The sequence below is a fragment of the Loxodonta africana genome, chromosome X (assembly GCF_030014295.1).
Source record: "Loxodonta africana isolate mLoxAfr1 chromosome X, mLoxAfr1.hap2, whole genome shotgun sequence".
In the NCBI taxonomy this organism is placed as follows: domain Eukaryota; kingdom Metazoa; phylum Chordata; class Mammalia; order Proboscidea; family Elephantidae; genus Loxodonta; species Loxodonta africana.
Window position 1 is genome coordinate 133,947,257 of NC_087369.1, and position 19,176 is coordinate 133,966,432.

The 19,176-nt window shown below is 41.6% G+C and overlaps 1 protein-coding gene across 1 annotated transcript in view; it reads right to left on the reverse strand.

The window, feature by feature from the left end:
• AMOT (angiomotin) overlaps window positions 1-18,534 on the reverse strand; it is an 83,446-nt gene extending 64,912 nt beyond the window's left edge. Inside the window, exons 1-3 of the mRNA XM_023553901.2 lie at window positions 16,700-18,534; window positions 8,686-8,763; window positions 462-613 (exon numbers count right to left, since the gene is read on the reverse strand). The gene's annotated coding sequence lies outside the window, so the exon portion shown is untranslated. The remainder of the gene's footprint in view (window positions 1-461; window positions 614-8,685; window positions 8,764-16,699) is intronic.
• Between the last annotated feature and the right edge of the window lie 642 nt (window positions 18,535-19,176).

Sequence of the window (19,176 nt, forward strand, 5' to 3'; positions counted from 1 at the left end):
TGGTTTCCAATTGTTCTGGTGAATACTGGATCCAGTTAACTCTCCAAAAGGCCCTTTTTAAATCATCATATTCTTTTGTGCTGAGCAACATGCCCTCTAGAGTATGCGTTTCTTCTCTCCCAGTGACCCTTCAGGACTCCTGTATTTGAATTGTCAAACTGCAATTTTCGGACAGGCAGACAAGTATAACATACAAATCTCTTTTGGTGCCTGAAACTGGAGAGATGGCTACCGGGAGAGATGACTACCAAACTATTTTTCCTCTCTCAGAAAATGGTAACAGGAAGTTGTATGGTTCAAGCAAAATCACTCTCAAATCTATCCTGCAAGGTAGGAAAATCCAGACATTGAGCTGCTCTAGACCCCAAAGAGTATACCACCCCCTCCCATTCCACACCCACCCCACCCTGCACGCATACATGCACACGCCCACACATATCATACGCATCAATAGTTCATACCTATTTCTGCTTTCTTTTAGGCTTAAAGCCTTGATCAGGATAGGGAATTCTTGCTTATGAGCAGCTCCAGAAACCGCAACGGCAGATTCCCTCTCCCCTAACACTCAGGCTGTTCAGGGTAAGCGCCGTCAAGAGTCCAACCAGTGGTCACTCTGAAATGTTCAGGAGGGTAGGGAGGAAAAATAAAAACGTCGTTTCTATTTTGCCACCAATGGCCAGCAGTTAACCAAATCAGTTCTTCCAAGGGATCACTTGTCCTCCCATGTGCTTGGCTTTTAATGAGTAGCAAACTGCATCTCCACTAGAGCCAAAAGGAAAACCTCACTGTACAGCAGCTGTGTTCAGAAAGGAGTGCAGTCTCCAGGTGATAGAAATGTTCAGGTCTGAGACTGAAAAACAGTGCTTTGTTCTAGCCTCATAGCCCTAGAAAGTTGCAGCTTCCATTCTGAATTGGCATGGTAGATGATTACAAAAGCCATACCCACTGTCACCTTAATATGCAACTTTAAATTGCTATCAGTAGCAGGGCAGGTTAGTGAGGCTCACAACTCCACTGCCTGGAAGGGAAGTTAGTCATAATACAGTAGGTTTTGGTTAAAAAATATATATATATATATATATTTAGCAAAGCTCCTGATTTAATTGCTTCAGCCTTAGATGAGCAGAAAAAAAAATCTTTTCAACCATGTCATTAAATATTTATTGCATAGTGACTATCCCAGGCATTCTCCCAGACTCATGTCAAACACAATAAGAGATACAAAAGATACAAAATATAGTTCCTACCCTCACAGAATTTACAATCCGCACTTGCTGGGGTAGGAAAGTTGATTGCCCTACTCAATACATAGTACAACCCTTCTCCAAACAGAAGATAAATTCACTTGCTTTCTCAGTGCTTCCACTGCCCCAGTATCTCAGCCAATGGAAACTACGAGACTCATAGAGGCTAGATGTGAACGCTCAATAGACATGGATTGAGATAGTCCTCATTTCTAATTTCTGTTTTGACACTCTGACAACCCTTGCAGGTCCAACCAAAATGGTTATAAGATTGAGAAGTTCGTATTTAGGTGAGACACACGTGAACCACATTCCTGTCTTCTGTCCTGGCCTCAGCCATGACTCACTCATCGCGTAAAGGCAAGCCTTTAATCCGCAGCAGAGACTCCATTTGAGGAGCAAGGCAATGCAAAGGAAGCACACAAGCATCTCTGTATGTTGGGAGCCTGACCAAAACCTCCAAGTTCTTTTTTCTTTTTTTAATCCACAAAACCACAGTGATTAATTTAACATTATTTCCTTGCAATGTTGCCAAAAATAAAGTGAACAGATACAGAGTGAACAAACACGGAAATGTGTCTTTCCATCTTGTTTTGGACCGGTGCATAATCACATTCAAACGCAAAATAGTCTCCAATCTTCAAGGTAATTATTTTAGGGTGTCTCCTCCACTTTCAATGCAGAGGAAGGACTTCTAATTGGAATCAAAGCTGGACTGTTAAGGGAGCTACGGTAAATAAACACGGTGCTTCTATTGTCCAATTCTGAACAAAACATTTCTCTTTTTTTTCAACCAAAACACGGAGAAAACAGCCCGAGGCTTTTAAACTTGAGCCCCTAGGGAGAAACCACCACACAATTCTTTTGCAGTACTATTTAGATTCTTCACGACAATTTTCACTGGCTTTCTCCTGACACCCAGCTCCTCACTGAAGAAACTTTTCTCATCCAAAGTCTTACTCTCTTCTCTTCATTTTGTCCTCTCTCCTCCATTTCCTTTTCAAAACCCAAATCACTGTGTCAAATGGACACAGATCACCCCTCCTCCCCCACCTCTGGCCTTTTTTGTTTCTGTTTAAAAGACGAAAAGAAATCAGCCTAAGAAAAAAGGCTGTGCAGATTCCTGTGCAGTTTACTGATTTTTCTTAAAAGAACTTACGTTCATTTACGTGTCAAGAGTCACTTAAAGAGGAAAACACTATTCCATTTATTTATTAGAGGAAGGAAAGGAAAAGATTCAGTCTCATGTGCAGGAACTAGTATGAACTCTGCAACCTTTAATCTGCCCAAAGCTTTAATCACACAGCTTCCAGGTTCTGACATCATCTTCAATCAATAAAATAACCTTGTTTCTCCTGGACACACAGACTGTCCCTGAGGATATTTGATACGAAAAGAAAGGATATCCACGGTTCTCTCTTTAAAAACGCAATTTGAATCTATATATTCCACTCTTCTATAACAGCGACAGGTCAACAAAGCTGGGCAAAATTCTTATACCATCTGCAGTCATGGACCTCTCCCAGTATACCTGGGAGCTTGAGCCAAAACACATTAGTGAGAGCCCAGATGTGTCCCAAGCCAAGTCTCAGAAAATCAGCATTATACGGTCGTCAGGGCAGACCAAATTCCCACCCTTCAAATAAAGTTTGAAATATGCCTATAAGATCTTTCTAGCCCTTCTACCTCCTCCTTCCATTCTGCTCACACCTCTCACTGCACAGACCAAGATGAAGACTCTAAAGTCTAGGAAAACTGTTTCTCCGCTAAATCTTGGTCAACTTGTTTCATACAATTTACTCCCAGCTAAATGGAAAGGAGCCAGTTTCAAGTTTTCCCTGTAACTATGCACATGTATTTGTGCATAAAACACAATACAACCCCCCATTACAAACTGAGAGGCCAAGTGTGGTCACACGGAAGTCTCTCACGTTCTCTTAGGCTGGTCCATACTGTGGCCTGAACTGTCCTAGAGAACAAAAAGTCTTGCAACCCAGGATACTAATTCACTTCCTTTGGGAGGTAGGAAACAATGGTTCCCGTGCAGGTTACCCTTAAACTTTCAATGGTCTAGAGTCAGACAGCTCAAGTTCAAAGCCTGGATCTATGGCTTACTGACCTTGTACGCATCTCTTGACCTCCCCAAGTCTCAATTATAATAAATATGGATAATGATGCTCATACCTCATAGGATTGTTACAAAGATTAAGGGAGATTGTTCACATAAAGTACTGAGCACAGAGTCTGTCACATAGTAAGGACTCAGTAAATGTTAGCTATTACTATTTCAAAGTAACCTTTCTTAGAAGGCTGCAGCAATCTTACGATGTAAAGTTGTTTTTTTTTAATGTTTATTTTCAACTCAGGTTTTTTTTTTTTTTTTGTGCCAGGGGTCCTTAGATTATTGAAGGTCAGAAAGAGAAAGATTCTTGGGAGACCATCTAGTAGTCCAAATCCCTCCTTCTATAGGGTCACTATGAGTCAGAATTGACTTGACAGCAACAAGTTTTTATAGATAATGATAAAAAAAACAAACCAAACCCAGTGCCGTCAAGTCGACTCTGACTCATAGCAACCCTGTAGGACACAGTAGACCCCAAGGAGCGCCTGGCAGATTCGAACTGCCAACCCTTTGGTTAGCAGCCGTAGCACTTAACCACTACGCCACCAGGGTTTCCATAGATAATGATACCAGGGTCTAATCGTGGTCACATCCAGGACTAGAATGCAGGCCTTATAACTCCTAAGGCAACAGCCCTTCTACTACAACGTATTATCTGGCATTATTAGCTTGTACATAGAAGACCCTTAATACATATTTATTAAATCAAACTGACCTGACCCTGGTTTTAAGAGACTGTGTTGTTAGCTGCCATTGAGTCAGCCCCTGACTCATGGCGACCCCACACACAATGGAACAAAATGTTGCCCAGTCCTGTGCCATCCCTATAATCAATTACTGATCGGACCATTGTGATCCATAGAGTTTTCGCCGGCTGATTTTTGGGAGTAGACTGCCAGGTCTTTTTTCCTAGTCCATCCTAGTCTGAAAGCTCTGCTGAAACCTGTTCAGCATCATAGCAACACGTACGCCTCCACTGACAGACGAGTGGTACCTGCGCATGAGGTGCACTGGCCAGCAATCAAACCCCAGTTCTCTCTCATGGAAGGTGAGAATTTTGCCACTGCTCCTTAAGAAACTGTAACCCAGTAAAAACCCAGTGCTGTCGAGTCGATTCCAACTCATAGCGACCCTATACGACAGAGTAGAATGGCCCCGTAGAGTTTCCAAGGAGTGCCTGGCAGATTTGAACTGCCAACCCTTTGGTTAGCAGCTGTAGCACTCAAACATTACACTTAGACCTGGCTTAATGCTACCACAAAGTTTCCAGTTCCATTCGAAGTAAAACTTTAATGGTAGGAGGAAAAATTGAAAGAGGAATGTGTTTGGCTAGAAGTATGTCAGAAGGAGAATGAAGAGTCTCTCCTCTTTAGGCCAAGACATGCAAGTAGGTTGACCTCCACTAATCAATGTTTCGAGGCCCCCGTTCTAGGTCTTGTCAACATCATACCAGCTTGGCATTTACTCTTACTTAATTCTAGCCCTAGCTTAAGAAAAGGCATTGAGTTGACCCAAACTATTTTCCCCTATCTCTACCTCTATTTAGATCAGGTTGGAAAATTATTTTAATAACCATAGCAAAGCCTTGGCATTTCCAAATCTTACTAAGAGCAGTGTTGGTCATCTTTTCTCTGAGATAACTGTTAAAAAGACTTGGTCATTTTTGGTCCTAGCTTTACTTTTCTGTGCTCTAAAGCAATTAACTTGAACATGTTATTAAGCAACAAAGGTAATCAACCCTAAAGTGTACGTAACCAGGGAACAGAACAAGGAGATATTACATAGTTTAGAATCGGGAAAGGTGTGCATCAGGGTTGTATTTTTTACCATACTTATTCAATCTGTATGCTGAGCAAATAATCTGAGAAGCTGGACTGTATGAAGAAGGCTGTGGCATAAGGATTGGGGGATTAACAACCTGAGATATGCAGATGACCCATCCTTGCTTCCTGAAAGTGAAGAGAACTTGAAGCACTTACTAATGAAGATCAAAACCACAGCCTTCAGTGTATATTACACCTTAACATAAAGAAAACAAAAATCCTCACAACTGGCGATGAGCAACATCATGATAAACCAAGAAAAGATTGAAGTTGTCAAGGATTTCATTCTACCTGATTCACAATCAACAGCCACGGAAGCAGCAGTCAAGAAATTAAACGACACATTGCATTGAGCAGATCCGTTGCAAAAGACCTCTTTAAAGTGTAAAAGCAAAGATGTCACCTTAGAGGACTAAGGTGCATCTGACCCAAGCCATGGTTACTTTCAATCACCTCATATGCATATGAAAGCTGGACAATGAGTAAGGAAGACTGAAGAAGAATTGATGCCCTTGAATTGTGGTGTTGGTGAAGAATATTGAATATACCATGGACAGCCAGAAGAATGAACAAATCTGTCTTGGAGGAAATACAACCAAAATGCTCCTTAGAAGTGAGGATGGTGGGACTCCATCTCATGTACTTTGGACATGTGATCAGGAGGGACCAGTCCCTGGAGAAGGTAAAGTAGAGGGTCATCAAAAAAGAGGAAGACCCTTGACGAGATGGATTGACACAGTGCCTGCAACAATGGGATCAAACATAGCAATGATTGTGAGGGTGGCACAAGACTGGGCAGTGTTTCATTCTGTTATAAATAGGGTCACTATGAGTTAGAACCAATTTGATGGCACAAGGAGAATCCCGTTTCGACTACCCTTTCACCCTCCTGCACACAAACTCATTTCAAGGGAAAAACACACCATGCTATCACATCACATCACATTCCTTATTTCCTCAGAAATGGTACAAGACATCCATGAAATCATACTGAGAATAAAATGAAAAAAGTTTAAGAATATACCTAGAAGCTGCCTGCTGCACCAATCTCCTGCCTCCAATAGCATATCACCAACTTTTATTTGCATTTATGCTTTAATTTACAATATAAGGAAAGCAAACACATATTTTTAATAAAGAGAAAAAAAACACTCATAATTTCACCACCTCAGCCCAGATATAATTAGCATTCAGAATACCTCCTTTAGTATTTGTCTATGTGTATTTGTGTTTTTACAAAACAATAAAATATTAATATACATATAATTTTGGATCCCACATTTCATTTTATCATGAGCACTTTTTACATGTGGTTACATAGACATCATAACAAACATCATAATGGCTGTGTAATCGTCCATTAAATAAGTGTATCAAGATTCACTTACCCGTTCTTCAATTATTAAGACATTTAAATTGCTACCAATTTTGTGCTAGTTTAAATAATGTTACAAAAATGTTAGCCTTTTCAATATTTTGCATTTTTTCCTAATGATAGAATCCCAGAAGCGAAATTAATGGGTCAAGGATTGTGAATGTTTTTAAACAAGCCCGCTAAAAAAATAACACTAGGAAAACACCAAAGCCTCATGAAATCTCTCCCTCATTTAATTAAAAGTTTTCCTGCTCCCATTTCTCTACCAAGGAGGAAAAGAAGCCAAGAGAAGCAGTGTAGTATCCCAGTGGCTTGCGAAATGGCAGAGTGGAATGCGGGCTTCCTTGTGAATCCAGCTTGTATGCACTTGCCCCAAATTGCCACCTGGCCAAGAAGCTAATTAGTAAAAGCATCAGGTGGGTGAGAACAGGTTCATGGCTGTAATGGCTTATATCATGTTTCATTTTTGCCCTTGGAAAGATCTGACGGTCAACTTGAAGACATTCAGTTCTAGTGACCCAACCTGCTACATTCTGAGTGCTAATTAAATTTGCTAGTTTTCAAAGACCAGTCTTCAATATATTGTAAAGGGCACTGTGCTGTATAGAACTAAGCACATCTAATCAATGAGTCTCTGTGCATATTTCTGTTTTCAGCCATGGTTAAGGTGGCACATTTAATATTACATGACTAAGTGTCACCTGTCTTAAATGGTCAAAGCGTTATAGACAGAGGTTTATTTGCAGACCTGACCAAATAAGTCATCCTGTCCTAAGGCAGTGAAGGCAAGAGTCCAGAGATGTCTCCCAGCTCATCAAGAGCAGGCACATTGGGCATTTCTTTCCTTGGCTTCTTAGCAAGAACTCACAGAAGCGGGCAGTTCTGCTTTCACCTTCTCCTTGAAGGTTTTTCCTTAATCTTTCTTCATTCCCCCAACCCCCTGCTCAATATGGAAAATTAATTCTCCCTTCTCCATGTTCCTACTGGACGTTGTATGCATGTCAATTACAGCACTCATCACACCATATGTTCCACAAACAGTGTTGAGCACTTACTCTGAGCCAGACATTATGCTAGGTACTGGGGTGGAAAAAAAGACAAATACAAGAGTACGGTCCCCAGTCAAGCAGAGGAGGCAAGTATGTACCTATGATCCAATGGGAAAACAGACTTACCAGCAGATAGCTCTGGCAATGCAGAGGACTCTGCCAAAACAAAACAAAACAAAAACCCTCTGGGCCAGCTGAGAAAGTTTCTCAGAGAAAAAGACCTGTGAGTTTAGAAGAAGACAAGTAATTTGGTGACCAATTTGTTGTTGAGGAAGAGGGGAAGGGAGAAGTCCATGACAGACTGAGATACGTCTTTGGGAATCATTAGCATATAGATGGAATCTCTGGGTGACAAGCGGTTATGCACTCAACTACTAACCAGAACAGTTTGAACTCACCCAGAGATGCCTTCGAAGAAAGGCCTGGTGATCCACTTCCAAAAGGTCACATCTTTGAAAACTACAGAGCACAGTTCTACTCTGTAACACACAGAGTCGCTATGAGTTGGAATCGACTCTACAGCAACCAGTTTGGTTTGGTTTTGATGCGTATGGATGATAGCAAAGGTCATAGGAGCAGGCTGGATCACATAGAGTAGGAATAGTATAGAACCAAGGTGGAAACTAAGGAGGGACTCCTAAAAACCGTGATCATTCAAAGGTCTGGCCCTTGGCAAATGTGGGAATCAGAGAGAAATTCCTTTATTTACCTCATAGCTTTTCTCTCCACATATCTTCAATCATGGGCCGAAAATTCCCAACTGAAATTCAGAAAGAGTCAATTCTTGCCTTTTAAGCTTCTCAGTGCCCAGACAGAAATCAATGTTAATGGGTTGAGCTGGGAATGGAAATTGCTAAACTATGAGCTCTTAAAAGGCAGGGCTAGGTGCATGACTTTTCATTGTATACGATCCAAACATCTAAACCATTAACTGGTACACAAAATGTGCTTACTAAGTGCATACTGAGTGAATAACTACTTCCCAAAGTCCTTGCATGGAGGTAACAGCAGGAAAAGAATAGGAATGGAAGACGTGGAATCGCAATAACAATAATAATAAGAATATTATTACCTTTACTCTCTCAGCCTTTCTTCTAAGGAGACAAAAGTTCTTTCACGTCTGTAATCTTATTTGTCCTTCTCAGCAGCTCTGTGAGGAGATAAAGGCAGATGTGATTAGTCCCATTTTACAACCAGAGAAGCTCAAGTCCAGAACAGAATAGCTAATGGTAACTAGTTTAGTCAAGATTTCACTGTTTGGTGGTAGGGCCAGGATCAGAACCCAGGTCTTATGACTTCCTGCCCTGTGCCTGATTATTAGACACTACTCTCTACAGATCTGACTCCCCAGTTTTTTAGAGGATGGTTCACCAGAGAAACTCATTAGGAAAGCAAACTCTCTTGACACTCCAATAATATCTTCAGCAAGTAAGTGCGCTGCACCTAGAAGAAAATATCTAAGACATATTCCATACCAACACTGGAAAGGCTAAAAGTAATTCCCAGCAGGGCTCCACCAACATAATTTGGAGCTCCTTGTTTTGTTGCACCCCTTTTGAAGGGAGCACCATCTGCCTTCAGTCTGGTTTCTGTGTCTGAGTGGGGCTCAGGTGCTGACTGCAGGTGTGGGGCATCCAGCAGGTGCATGGACAGGAGCCAGTGTTTCATATCTTCATTCCAAAGGGCCTGAGTCACTCCCCAAAGGCAGAAGGCAGCCCCTCCTCCTCTTGCTGACTTGCAAGCATCAGGAACCTATCTTGAATAAGTTGCCATTGCAAAACTAACCCTATACCCTGCTTTCCCAGGAAGGGCTAGGGTGAAATCAGTTAAACCGCAAATCACACAACCCAGCCAACATTTCCACTCTCAGAAATTAGCGTGGGTATATGCCATGGACATAGCATTAGGGAATATATGCACAGCGTGACTGTCCTTGACAAGTCCTGGGGCAAAGGGGAACCACAGTAGACCCATATTACGTATTTAGCTACGGAGCTTTTCCTCTATTGAAAATGGCTCCAAAACTTCAGGAGCAAGTACTCATCCTCCTAAAAAAGACTGAGTACAGTAGAAAGAACGTGCTAGGAATCCTGCACTCCCATTCCCACCATAACCACTCTCCTTCAGGCTGCCAAGGGAGCACCACTTAGCCTCACAAAAAGCACCAGGTCAGAAAATTCCTCACATGCCCCTAACAGAAGCCTAACTGACAGCCTGAGGCAGGCAGAATGTTCTTTGGGAGGTGAAGAGGGTCATCAAAATTTTCTTAGCTCCAAAAATTGTTTGCTTAAAAAAAAATTCCCCTCCTCCAGGCATGCATACACACACACACACACACACACAAACTCCAAATAGAAACTAATTGTAAAAGAAAAGAGACTGTTACCTTAATAAAAGGTTTTTTGTTTTTTTTTTTTTTTTTGGTCATTTGTTGTATTTCTCCAACTCATACAGGAAACTCAAATTAATAACCTTTGGTTTACAGCCCATGATCCAGAAAGTAAAACTGGCTACTAAACTAAAATGTGATCACTGTACATATAAACAGAGTGAAACAAAAATCTGAACTGAAAACCTACATGCAATAAAGAGGAAATTAGATTTCTTCAAAATAGGCAATCTAAATTTTCCCCATCTGCGATTTTTATCTTAGTTTGCTATCACATGAAAAAAATGTTATTAATTCAATGCAAATCCACATCCCTTGAAAACAACCCAAATGAGTAAGTGAGGCATTAATTAGCTTCCTAATGGGGAAGGTTTTAATTGAACTATTCTATAACAACCTTCATCAAAGTTTCCAGGGCAACTTCATAAAAGGATGTCAGATCTGGCCCATATTTTTATCCCCTTAAAAATAATTCTCAATGCACAGAAACACAGAAAGCTTATTTCTCTTCAATGCTGTTAACACTCAGGCCACTACATTTTCTGATGTCAGCAATCCCCTTCCCACAAATATTCCAAGTATGCACCACCGTCATTCTCCTTTCAATTATGTGGTTTCTCTGCTCCTTTACTGATTGAGTCCAGACCTCTCGGATAATGAGAAGCATGTGCAGGGAAAATATGCTCTTAAAAAACACATACATCAGTTTCATCTCCATTATGAAGAGAGGGGGGGAAATGTTTATGGCAGATCATTTGTCCATATCAAAAGGACCAACATGTGAAGTTTGCTATGGGATATATGAGAAAAAAAAAAAAAAAAGATCAGCATCAGTGCCTAAGACTGGGGAGTGGGGAGGTTATTGTACTCTGAAGCAACACCAATAAGAATAAGAGAGACCCCCCATATCCACCCTTTCTAGCTAGGCCACATTTATATTTAATGTTATCTTAATGCTGCTTTGGGGGGTATTTAAGTTCTGACATACATATGGAAATAAGCCACGAATTGTACAGCAAGCATAAATATTCCATCATTAATAAAAACCAGCTGTGTATAAAGCACTACAATGGCTAGGTTTCGGTTACTGGCTATCATCGGTATGTGTCATGAGCAAATATTACTGAAAACTTTCTCTTAAAACAGACATACACACACAGAAATTTGCTTTTACTCTTTTTAATCATTCGGAGGAACTTTGAAGAACTCACTGATCTCTACGGCACACTTCAACTAACGTCCCTTTTCGAAGCTATTGTTCCATCAGCACGGCAGATGGTATAGTCCTCTTATTTCAACTTCAATTTACCACATAGTATGAAAAGGTTTAGTTTCTTTTTTTTAAAATCTGAGATCAATAATATGAATGTTGGGACAATCTTAATTGTAGTCAGTAAGGCAATGGGGCACCAAAAGACACTGTGTTACAACAGAGCAAAACTCATTAAAAGTGAACACCTGCTCAGGTCCCTATAATAATCCTACTTTGCCATCATGCAAATACCTTTCTTCCAATGACCTCAAAGCATGTGCCCAATATGAAGCATGCCTAAACACCTCTGTGAAGTATTAATATCCTTGCTTCCCAGAAGAGCATCTAATTCATTTACCCCTGGTCACATAGCAAGTCAGAGAGGGGTTGGGCACAGAAACCCATATCCTGGCTACACATCCCACAGGCTAATGGTATTTCATGGAGTTGGAGCACTAGTGAAAGTGACTTTACAAATGTTAAGGCAGACCTACAGAAGGCAAAAGCTGATTTTCAAGAACAACCTTAAGAAATATTAGCAAATATTGTTCATTTTCCCCCATGAACGCGTATTACATAAAAACGTTCCTGCACTTGGTACTTTGTAAGTACTAAAACTCCATACTTCACTTCCTATTCTGCTTAAAAAACCAAAACCAAACCCAGTGTCGTCGAGTTGATTCTGACTCATAGCGACCCTATAGGACAGAGTAGAACTGCACCATAGAGTTTCCAAGGAGCGCCTGGTGGATTTGAACTGCTGACCCTTTGGTTAGCAGCCGTAGCACTTAACCACTACGCCACCAGGGTTTCCCTATTTTGCTTAGAGTAATTTAATCTAATTTCTAATTATAAGCCACAAATTTCCAGGAATGAGTCCATCAAGAATTAGAGATCACATACATACTTATACCTTAGTCATCAAAGGACAATTAAAAGACTGTGTAACTGAACTTTTACTACATGGTGAAGGCTTCAAATGAAGAACTCACTAAGTCTGGGTCATCTGCTCCACCTACATGTCTTTTATTTAATTGTTTAAAACCCCTAGTTTCCTTGTTATTTTTTAGTCTAATTTAAAGACATTATTTTTCAAAGCCACAAAACAACATATTTGTGCTTTCCTGCTTCTCCTTCCTCATTCTAGAGATTTCATGGATTACCCAAGTCTGCACTCTCCTGATGGGATGTGAAGATACAGTGATTTAGAAATCATCACCAATGATTTAAAAAAAAAAAAAAAACCAATGATTTAGACAAAGTAAATAGTAAACCTTAGGGTTTTTTTTTTTTCTTTTTCTTCTTAAAAAGAATGGGGAGCTAAACAGGAGGTTAAGGGAGTAGGAATTACAGACTTGACAGAAACATGAATGACCCCTAAATCACAGAAAGTGTTAGGGATTACTTATTAAATGTTAGTCTATCCCGGCGTTCAAGGAACAAACATATGTGATTCCTCATGCGTACTCAGTCAGGTCCTGACTACTTTTCTCCCCACAGGTTTACAAAGATATGTTTTAAATGGGTTTTTATTTAAAAGCAGCAAAAAATTTTTTTTTATGACTGAAACTAAAACCATAATCATGTAAAAGTTATGGAAGTACAGGAACAAGGATTTGAAAGGAACTAGGAAAAACGAAAAGCAGGTGATCTTTTAGGATGATGGGCTTCTTGACGATGCTTTGGGCAGGGTCTTAGTTTTTAAACTTAAAGTCGTTAAAATATAAAGCACAATACATTTATAGTGATATATTCTTATAAAAAAAAAGGCTCTATTATTTCTTAACGTCCAGATGACTCCATGATTGTATTTCTAAGAACTGTGTATACATTCTAGTAGGAATCATTCACATATACATCAGACATCAAGGCCTAGGAAGAGAACTGGCTCTCAAAATCCCCGTCAGGCCTCCACAATCTACACAGAAGGAAACTTGCCAAGAGTGGTAAACTGAGTTAGAGTCGGGCCTAGAACTTATGTCCCTCTCACCAGTAGGCTCATTAGGAAAGGTTTTTGTAGATTCTAAGATTTAAAATGGCGTCAGTTGCCATTCATTTCCTAAAAACAATTTTCTGGGTCCTTAAAAAAAATAATTAAAAACTAATTTAAATTTTTTTTTGGCCCTTAGATTAGTCAAATACACTGATTGTTGGAAGCAAAAATCTTTTACTTATATAAGGTAGATAGTCCTATCCTTAGACTTCTTCAAAATCTGTAAAGTCTGATTTATTTCTAGAAATTAATATTAGCCACCTTCTACAAGCAGTTGTAATCTGAGGCTAACATACCCAGCATTTTTACAACCTAGAATGATTTTATAACAAAAAGATTTCAAAGTCCAAATAATGGCCTCACTTAACTCAAGCAAAATCATTACAACAAAATTCCAATGCCTTCCTTCATGCAACGCCCCAGGTTATACTGAATTTTCACATATCAAGTCATGGGTTAAAGACACCAACTAGGAAAGCTATTCTTTCACAGAAACCTGTTGTGGACTCTTTTATAAAGCAAATGACCTATTTCTTTTTCCCTTTTTTTTTTTAAAGTTCAGATTATGCGCGTTGTGTGTGGAAGCTGTGACTTCCCTCCTTTCTCTAGGTTAAAAGGGCTCAGAAGCCCACCACAGAGTACAGTAATGCAGTATGGTCAGCCTGTTTAATAACCCCTTAGCTCCTCGGATCAAATTTTAACCTTTGACTTGGGGGTGGGATCCTAGATTTTAGGCCAAAGTCCCCAAAAGGCAGCAAGGAATGAAGAAGTAAGTAAGACTGAAGACAACACATTATTTTAAAACACCAACAAAAATTCCTGAAGACAGGAAATCAATGGAGCACATCTCTAAACCAATTGGTTTCGTCCCCAGCTAATTAACTTGTCAAGCAGATCTCCATACCCACTGAATCCAGGGGGGAAAGAGGTGATGTAATAGGAGATTTGGGAACATTTACCCATTTACTATCCTAAAAGGCTCAGCCATGACCACAGGCACCTCTCTCCACCCCCTTTCAGTGGGTTTAAGCTGGGCTTTAATGGGCGCAAAGGACAATTTCATCCAGACAGTCCCTAAGAATGGACTGTTCTCATGCATTCCAAATGCTCAGTCTCCATGGAGGAGACTACCTGGCCGCAAGCATTTCCCAAGGAGGAATATATCCTTTACTCCTCCTCATTGGTACCCACTCCCCAAACAAAAACAAAAAAAAAAACTTCTAAGTATTCTGAGAACTTCAGGGAACTTTTTTTTTTGGGGGGGAGGAAAAAAAAACTTAAGAGGGGAGTAGGAGAGTGTGAGAAACTCTTCTTGTCTCCAAATGGGAAAAAAGGCCTTAAAAAGCTGGATCAAAGGAAGTAAGGGGGGGTGAGGGAGAAAAAAAAAAAGAGCTGCTTAATTACAAAGACACCCTTTTAAAGAAGGCACAGGCCCTGGGAGAGGGCTCTTATGAGAGGCACAGAAGCAGATGTACCCACTTAGAATTCTGGCACTCAACGGAACCTCAATGTCATAGCATCCATCCCTCTGCCTTCTGATTAGACTGTGCTCAAAGCATTCTAGAAAGTCTGGTTTGTTCTCTACAAAACTCCAGGAAACGCAACTCCACAAAATCCCTTGGTTATGCGTTAGTCTAATATATTCTAATTCATAAACCAGAAATGAGATTGTTCAAATCAAAAGTCATATTCAATATGAATTTTAAAAATCACCTTTCTAAAGTCTTTGAAATAGCTAAACAGATCCACTCTATATGTAAGTGTGGTCTGAGATTTATTTCACATCTAGATTACGAAGTTAGAAAAAGTACTTTCAATTTTATGGAGCCACAAATTTTTCCGAAGGAAGAAATTTCTTAAAATGAAATATGATGTAGTGCCAGAAAGTGTCTGTAAATGAAACCAGATAAACCCATACAGAATAGCTGGAACCTGAGTTATCATCTGTAAATAGATGCAACTACTCTACAACCACCTGGCTATTAAAATGTCCCAGGCCAGTTATAAAGTGCAGTTTGGTCAAGCCAGCTCTTCCCTCCCAGCTGATCTGAAACGTGATAGCCTTTAAAATTGTCACCCTGCAAAGTTCCTTCTCTCCCTGCTTTCCTTTCTCTTATTAAAATCAACCAAAGAAATTATTTTAAAATATAAGGAAATAATATGTTCCCAAATAAGCAACGGGTTGGGGACATTTCGGTAATAGATCTTTGAACACCACCATTTTTATAAGCTTGTCATACTTACCCAATTGGAAATAAGTAGGAGATGGGTGAAGTTGTATCCCATGTCGAAAATGGTATTTCAAACTATTCTTAGTTACTAAATGGGGGTGCTCAAAGGACTAACTGAGAAGGCTTCACAAAGGCTGTCCCAAGAAAGAACTTTTCACAAAGCCTAGTTCAAGGAGTCTTACATACCCTTAGCCCTCCAACATTAAAGAATATGGTGACTAATTATCTTCCTTTCTGAATAGAAGAGGATTAATTAATAAAAATTTTTAAACTGCTTCCAAATTTCCACCCTTCATGGGAGGGGAACTGAACTAAAACACCCTAAAGTGTCTTTGTAAAGTATCTACTAGAGATTGGAAATGCTGTTTCTCACAAACCTTTCCTTTTTTTCTCTCATTTAATTGTGTTTAGTCCCTTGTTGCAAATTATTATAATATTATTAGTGGCAATTTACAGGGGACTGCTCACAGTCTACAAAGACTGTCACTTTCCCTAATTTTCCTTCTCTTTATTTTCAAATATTGATGAAGTCCATCTTGCTGCTGAAGCACCTACGCAGTGGCCTGGGCTTGGGACCCTCACGACACCTGCCTGATCCCGAAAAACTAGTTAACCAACATTATTAAACCTTATAAAGCTGATAAGGGGCTACCGCCCCTACCCACCACCAGCGACACACACATATACCAAAAGGAGCGTAGCGTGATAGATTACTCCCAGAATTTAAGACCTCAAGAATTCAACACCCCCCAGCCGGACTTCACTTGCCGCCCATCCCCCGCCTGGAGGAGTGGAGTGTTAGCCCCCATCCCTACCCTAAGCACAGAGGAGAAACTCATCTAGTCATCTGAAATAAGAGCAGATATTCCTGCTGGGCCAAACGTAAATCTCGGTTTCCCTTGAGTCTTTAGTTTCTTATGTGATTAATTGCCTAGAGACCTACAAGGACCCCAGAAGACAAGGAAGTTAAAGAACCATCAAGTTGTGGTACCCACTAGCATCTCCTTGCCGAAGTAGGACGGAAAAGGAGTGCACACTCTTTAATCGATTTAACTTGCTGCACATGCTGGAAAACTCACGGCCAGCTGCAAAGAAAGTAGAGCGCACGGGCATCTCTGCAAGCTTCTAGAGCGAATCACTCACGCCGAGGGCACGACCAAGTTCATGCCACCATTAATTCCTGCCCCAGTTCCCCGTAAAAAGTAACCACACTTCTCCTACCCCTGAAGGCAACGAAGACAGGGTGACGGCTCTCTGCTCGCTCAGGTGGCTTCAGTCCCGGGCCAGCGGCCAGGGATGGGCAGGGGGAAGCCCCAACTCCCGGCTGCTCTCCTCCTCACTGCTCCGTCCGGTCTCTCCTTAGTGGCAGTGGACAGGCAGGATACCGGGCCGGAGGGTGGAGCAGCGGATGATCCGAGGCGAGACAGACTCGAGGTGGGAGGGCGGGGGAAGAGAACTAGGGGAAAAGGAGGCGAGGAAAGCAGGGATGGAGGAGTAATTCAAGGGGTCTACCAGCTTGGACAGCCAGAAAGCTTGGACAGCCAGAAAGCTCCTAGGAAGGAAGGGGCGTGACTGCGATGAAGGCAGCTCCTGGGCAAAGGATGGGAGGTAGGGGAGGGGGACGAATGGGTGGCTTTTCTTCTTGCGGTGAGCGGCTAGGACCGCCCAGGAGAGGAGGGGTTGGCGGTGGACTAGGGTAGGAGGCGGAGTAGAGGGCGGGGAAAGAAGGGCGGGAGCCTGACTGGACCCTAGAGGGGGGAGGTGCGGAAGAGAGGCGGGGCCAGGGGGCGGGGAAGTTTCAAACAATTGAACGGCGGGGTCCAGGAGCTCCCGCGAAAGTGGGGGCCTTCGCTCCCGCCTTACTACGAACGTGGCATGGCTTGGTTCCGGGAGTACCGAAAGTCTACGCAAGGAGTGGTTGGGAGGAAGGAAAGGGTTTCGAAAAGACTACAATAATAATCTACGGCACAAGCGGAGCAGAGTCGCGTGGGAGAGCCAGTGCAGCTCTCCGCCCCACAGCGGGAAGCAGAAAAACAAATAATAGAAATGCTGAGAAGCAGCTTCTGTCAAAGTCAGCTTCAAATAATGCAGGAAGAAGCAGCGCTCCTTCGTTTTCCTTCCCCTCTTGCTTCCTATCACCAGCAGGCCTCCACCCAGGTCACGGTTCTGCGAGACACCCTCCTTTCTTCCTCCGCTCCCCCTAGCCTTCGACCCCCCCCCCCACCAAGCGCCTCCGCCCCTCCCTCTGACGGCAGGGGAAAGGTGGGCGGGGCTTTTGGAGCCTTCGCCTCTTGGGCGGGCTGAGAGAACTGGCCTGGGCGGAGCGGATCCAAAGGAGCAAATCCCACCCACCATTCTTTTGCAGCTTCCCGTTGGCGAATCCTGCCTTAGCATTCCTTTCCGATTGGTCAATTGAGCCGTCAATCGCTCCTCTACCTCACCCGCCCTCAAAATTGATAAAACTAAACAAGAAGCTATTGTCTCTCTTCTCCCCCAGCCACTTCTGGGAAAAGAAAGATGAGAAGCTTGATTTCTCAGTCTCTTTTTTTTTTTTTAAAAAAGAGTACGACAGTGTATCCGCAGACTGGGGTACACCTCTACGGCACTGTCTAGCACTTAGAATAGTAACTTTTCTTCCTCCTCAATACACCAGGTAGGGAGGGGTAAAACGTACCTGAAGTATCAATGTGGTGTTCATATTTCCGAGCTACGAAAAATTGCTGTTGCTTAAGAACACTGGGATTTGAGAACACCAGCTACCATTTTACAGCTGGGAAAACTAAAGCACCAAGAAACAGCATAGGGATAGCAGAATAACATGGAATTTGGAACCAAGGGAAGAATTCATTTCGGGCTCTGGCACTTATTAGCTAGTTGTTTGCCTTTGTTAAATCGTTTAATTTCCCTATCTGTAAATAAAGGCTATAAGACATGCCCTATTAACTTCCTGGCATTGGTAAGGAAATAAAATGTGTGTGAAAACTCTGTAAACCACAAAGCACTCCACAAATGTATGTGTTCCTACTGTGTACGACACATGGCAGAGAGTCTCTCATATGAGTTTGGGAATCATATTCTGCTCATCTGTTTTAAGCATTTACATCCAAGGTGTGTAGGTTCTGTGGCTTTCTTTTAAAAAATCAACTTTTTTCCTACAGCTTTAAAGGTGGATATGAAATTGGCTCCCTGCAGTTAGAATAATAAATTGCCCCTTTTCTAACCAGGGTGGGTGAGATTTCTTTTTTAAACAGTTCTGCAGTGGCGCCACGACCTAAATCTATTGTGGTGCTGGTACTGAAAGAGGAAATCATGCTGTGTATCTCCGAAGTGAACTTGAAAAAACAAATATGAGGAACATTTACCATGGAAACCACCATTCTCTTCTTGTTGTTGTTAGGTGCCATAGAGTCAGTTCCGACTCATAGTGACTCTGTGTACAACAGAATGAAACTGCCCAGTCCTGTACCATCCTCACAGTCATTGATATGTTTGAGCCCATTGCTGTAGCCACTGTGTCAGTCCATCTAGTTGAGGGTCCTCCTCTTTTTCGTTGACCCTCTTCCTTACCAAGCATGATGTCCTTCTCCAGGGCCTGATCCCTCCTGATAACATATCCAAAGTACATGAGATGAAGTCTCACCATTCTTGCTGCTAAGAAGCATTCTGGCTATACTTCTCCAAGGCAGATTTGTTTGTTC